Raw genomic sequence first — 6,000 nt, forward strand, 5'->3', positions numbered from 1 at the left:
CCTCAATCAAGCTCTCTGACGCCGCTCCCGCTCCTCCCAACACGCTGGTAATGCGACAGGGCGGAAGTGAAGAGGAAGACGAAGGTGTGTAATGTTTGAGCGTGTCCCGACACTACCTCCCTGGATCAGTAGAGAGAGAGTGTGTGTGTGTGTGTGTGTGTTTCTTATAATGAAAGGGGTAGGCATACTACTGTGATACTGTATCACACACTTGAGGTGCTTTACTTGCACATTTCAACCTCTCTACTGAATTTCAGAGACCAATAATATACTTTTTTTACTGCACCACAATCAAGATTTTACCCATATGATTACACATTAAACCTGTATGTGGGGTGTGGAAGAGCATCATTTATTTTTATATTGTTTCACTTTACTTTTTTGATTGTATGTCTTTACCTCCGTTAGCTGAGTTTATCTGAATGTATATGTTATGCAGCCTGTAACCCTACAATTGGTAGGCGGGTGGTAGCAAATGAAGTAAAATGTATGTATGTTGTTTATACTATTCCTTGGCAGGATACAAAAATGTGAAAAGCAATAAAACATTTTTTTTTTAAATAAAGAAAACAAGACAGAGCAAAAAACTGCTGCTGCATAGTAAGTAGACTGTGATCTAACATATGTTTATGACGGTGTAGCATTAACATTTGACCTAATTGGAACAAACGGGCTGAAAACAAAACCATAAAAAAAACAGCTGCAAACCAAATCAACAGGCACATCAACAGGTGTGTCCACATATTTTTGGCCATAGTTGTACGATGCATTGCTCCACAATTATGTCAGACTAATTGTGCTTTATACTAAATACTATAATATATTAATAATACTCGATAATATATTTGACACCAATATTACACTCTGCTGTTGCTTAAAACTCTAGAAAAGGGTCATTCTACATAACGAGTACTTTTACCTTTGATACTCATACTTGTATGTCGTAAAACATATTTATCCCGGCTATGGAATAAATAACATCTGAGCTGTAATTACGCCGAGATGACGTTATTTTGAGCGTCGATGGAGACGCGACAATGTTAGCTTAGCATAACCCTGATCAAACCAAACTCCATTCAGAAAACAAGCACATTAAAAGTCATTTGCTTCTGGTTACGCGGACGGACCCGACAAACCACAAATTCATACCTATTACACATTTGCACTATGATGTAGTTATTTCGGCATCCCTTTTCATCAGTTCTTTGCAATTCAATCCCATCAAAATTAAGTTTCTTTCAATCCCGGTCGTTCAAACTGACGAAGGCGAAAGTTCCCTCTGCGTTTGCAATGTGCCGACTGCTACGTCTCCGCTCGTCCGCGTCTGTGTGTCCGCGGATAAAAAGGAATTTCAGAGCGGTGGTTTCCAAAATCATCACCCCGTCCTCCAAAGTCCTGCTCAGTTTGCTGCTCACCTCTGTGGGAGGACATGCTTCATTTCCACCCCTAAAAAAATGTTCCCCTGTTCTTTTTTCCATGGCTGCGTTTTAACCACAATCAACCTCCCCACCACCACCACCACCACCCTTATACCCCTGCATACAGCATCCCTCCTGGTCCACATCACTTTCACTTTGGATTGAGCCGAGCCAGACGTTGCTTCTCTAATGTGATGACGAAGCTTGGGTGGCTCTCTCGCGTATCTAATCCCACCGGGGGCTTCCTCTCTCTCTCCCTCCGAGATGTTTTGCAACCACGAAATGAGAGACAACTGCCAAACAGGTCTGTGGGAATACGATGCCGCGTATACGCCGACTGCCAAAGACATTTTGCGCTAATCATCTTCCCCGTTTTGTTTCTTGAACTCACTCTTGAGCGAGGGCATTCAAAATGTCACTCAATGCTACGAAGGTCTCTCTTTTCATTTCTTTTTCACCTCATTTTTACAGCGGAAATGTGAGGATTTTACAATGCAAAATAACTTTAAAACACTTTATGACATTTTAATGACTCACTTTTCTTTCCAAAGTGCAAGCATCATAATGTATGTGTGCAATAAAACAATGAGCTAATGTTGCCATATTTCAAACGGATGAATGGATTTAAATTGTCCACTTTTTGTATGTATTACAAAAAGACGAAGAAGACATTAAACATAATGATATATTCTGTTGTCCTTTGTCTGTGAAGCGTTTTATAGTTTCTGCTAAATTCCTGACTGGTCACTCCCTTCTGTGTTACTGTTATTTAGGGGAAAAGAAAGTGTTCAAGCCTCCGTGGGAATTTCATCTTTTCAGGCACAAAACCAGCAGCAAAGTAAAAAAAAGAAATGCAACAGATTGTCTTTCTCACTCTTAGTAGCAGACTTCAAGTCAAATTATTTCATGGTTGAAATGCCCGAAATGATGTTTCAAGTGTGCTTATTCAATCAGCAGTGCGCTGTAAACATGTAACTTCTAACCCTTCCTTTTCTCTCAAGGTTACACTTTCACATCCCCTTAAATTTACATCTCAGCTGATTTGTTGCAGATTTACAACACATGCATGCTTTCATTCAGCCAACCTGCTGCATCTACTGTCCTGACATTGTAGGTCTAAGGGCCTGAAGGCAACTTCTAAAGTCTCTCTGTGATACATAAATCTAAACCTGTGTGAGGCCTGTTTGAACCCGAGGACAGCTCAAGGACCAGTGGGTGAGAACACCAATACATTGACACCATGGAGAGCCATGGAGAGCCCTGTCAGGTCTTTTCCATCAGCTTTGATACGACACTGCCCTCTAGCTCGCGTTGAAGGATCTTCAATGAAGCGTGGGAGAGCATCTTAGGAGTTGCTTTCAATCAACACAATATGCTGTTCATGTCATTTTGACAACGACTTACTTGAAAAACATGCAGTGATTTACAAACATCTTCTTAGAATTGTTTTCAAAGAAAGAGAAGAATTTCTCTCAGGAGTTGTGAGAGACATAAAAACAGCTAATTGACATGAGGAGGCGACTCCTCTTGTGGCAAAAAAAAGTCTGGTTGTATAGAAGTCTATGCTTCGTGTGTTAAAGCTGCATTCTCTCTCCTGACCACCAGGGGGCGACTCCTCTGGTTGTATAGAACTATATATACATGACTCTACTTCTCTCTTGATTTATTCCCTCAGTAAACATTGTAAACATGAGTTTATGTCTCAATCTCTAGTTTCAAGCCTTCTTCAATACAGCATGATGTCATTTAGAGCAGTGATTCTCAACTGGTGGGACCCGTTTTCAGTGGGTCGCAGGCCTTAGCCTGAAAAAAACAAACAAACAAAAAAGCACCAAAAATAAAATTATACTTCTTTTTTTTTTCTTTTTTTTATCCGGTGTTTTTTAATGCAGCTGAATGTCATTATTTTACCGGCTCTGGTTTCAACTTGTTTTGCACTTGTCCCTCCATATTGTCAGCAGCATGTGCCAGGTTGGGTCAAACCATCCTGATATGAGGGAGACTCTGGGTTTTTAGGATAATTAAATTAAACAGCCTACTGAATATAACATCCGCAACTGATGGCGCTGCCTGCATGACAGGAACATTTACTGATGAGGTAATCACAAGAAAAGTTAATTTTGTATGAATCCTTTTGAATTGTACTTTTTGTTTAATTTATTTTGAATTTGTGAAGACAGTGACTTTTTCCATAGTAAAGTGTTGGTCATAGATTCAGTGAGTGTGTCTTCTCAGTTAAAGTTAGGTCATTTCAGTCTTTTTGAAACTATTTCTTGTTTGTGCATTAAAGCTGTTTAGTCTGTTTAAAAATGGCTGAATATTCTGAATTGTTATGTATGTTGTAATGCCTCGTGTCCTGAAGGTGCAATTTTAGTTTTTAATTAAAATGCAGCGAATTGAGTGTAAAAAGGAATAGTTCCCTCTCTAGCATCGCCACCAGCTGTTCGTTTTGGTTTATCATTAAACTTGTTTTTGTGCTAGGATACATATTCTGTACTATCTCAGGTTAAAACTGCACCATCTTTTCATTAAATACATTTGAGAAGTTGAGAATGTTCCTCGATTTGGGTCGCGGCTTGTCATTAAGGGGGGATGGTGGGTCCCGGAGCCAGACCAGTTGAGAACCACTGATTTAGAGTCAAACAGACCATAAAGCAGACTATGCTTTAGGGCGGGGCTACAAGGTGATTGACAGGTCTCTACTGCGGCGTTGTCCAGTCTTATAACTTTTACCCTTTCACAGTGTGTTTTTACTTCATGAAAGTGAATTGTGATGTCTTGGAGGCCTACAAACGTCATATTCAGTGTTCAACTACACACCATCTCGTGTCTCTTCTAGTTGCAAAATCCAAAAGGCCAAACTCGAGGCATGACATGACATCATGGCGACTACATCCACTTCTCATATACATATGACATAAAGTTCAAACTACATTAATTGCTCAAACTGTTTTCTTGAAGCGCGTGATCATCATCCTTTTCGGGAACAATTACCCGAACGGTGCAAACCTTCTCTTTTTGTCAGAATCCACGGTGAAGCGGCGATCCTGTCCAAGAACAGGAAATAAAAATGCATTTTGTCCATCCATTTGGTCACAATGGCTTCAACATGTTCAGTAAATTACATTTAATAGCCATTGTTTGAGAAAGCTTTGGAATTGGATAAATTTATATATCGAATCAGCTTGCAATTTTGCAGCAAATTCAGTAATACTTGACCCCTTGGCTCAGAAAGTGGACCTCTTTTCCGTGAACTCTTCATTTTAATGAAAGGGAGAAAAAAAAGAAGTTTGTAAAAGTTTGTGGGACGCTGGGGACATCGGTCCTGTCCAGTGCGTTGAGTTGTTCTTTGCCAGGTAATTTTACAAGCCCCTGTGAAGACAGATCTGACAGGAGGGAAGGGGGGTGGATGAGAGAGTAAAAGAAAGAGAGAGATGATAGAGAGCCTCAACATGTGCCAGAAAGAGAAAAAGGAGTTCTTCTGGAGTCCAGAACGGCGTGTTGCTAAACCTGAGCCAGAATAAAGGCTTCGCCGCGACCTTTCTGCTCCCCGCAGGGAGCGCAGAGTGATGGCTGGATGTCAGAAAGAGAAGGAGGAGGAAAAAAACGAGCGGTTAAAACCTAGAACTCCTTCACCTCCTCCATCCCCGACTCCTGCAGGTCAGGTGCACGGCGGAGCCTCGGGTCTGTGGATTCACAGGTCGAGCTTCTTGTTCTGCCAAACTCCTGTTGACATGCCGGTCCGTGCCAATAGAAACATTTATGGCTCCTTTTACTGACCCCGTGATCAGTGACCCGTGAACACTTTCTTTTTTTTGTTCTTCCAAAAAAGCATTTCAAGTCAAAAGCAAGAGAGCGAACAAAAATGAAATGAGCTCTATTGTGTGTCTGCGACCCGCTCTCTCCACAGCTGGATGCTGGAACCTGGTTCTGACTGTAATTGGACCTGGCAGAGGTAATCACGCATCACTATTTGAGAAACTCCTCAGTATGAATGGATCTTGAAGCTTTTTGGGGAATAGAATGATAACCTTGTTGCAGTACGCAAAGGGAATGATAGATTATAGAGCGACCGAATGAATTACGGTTTACAGAGCGGTAAATTATTCCCTCGAAAAAAAGCTTCTAGTTTACTTTTGGGGAGAGAATCATGGTCTATAACAGCTTATAAAAACTTCATATTTCTTGGTGAGAAATATTTGAAACTGCAGCGACACCTTCATATTGTTGAAATTGTTATTAAAAGAGGTGTAAATGGTTTAATACCTCACACCACAGTTCAAAGAGATTTTTTTTTGACACTTGGAACAAGCTGAAAAACACAGCATTGGAATACAAACTGTATTTTTGCCGAATAAAGTCTCCACTCTCATTTTTCAGCTCTCTGTTTTGGTCCGTACCGAATCCAGGAAGGACCCAATCAGCAGCTTTTTCAAACTTCTTCTTTTTAGTGGTTCTATAATGCCAGAGTGGTGTCGACATTTGGCATAAAAGAAGCACAAGTGATGCGCTTTAAAACGAAAAACATCCTTGTGAATGCCGGCGCCAAAGACAAATTTCCATTTAATGCAAATCTAATAGA

This window comes from Taurulus bubalis (genome assembly GCF_910589615.1).
Source record: "Taurulus bubalis genome assembly, chromosome: 2".
In the NCBI taxonomy this organism is placed as follows: Eukaryota; Metazoa; Chordata; class Actinopteri; order Perciformes; family Cottidae; genus Taurulus; species Taurulus bubalis.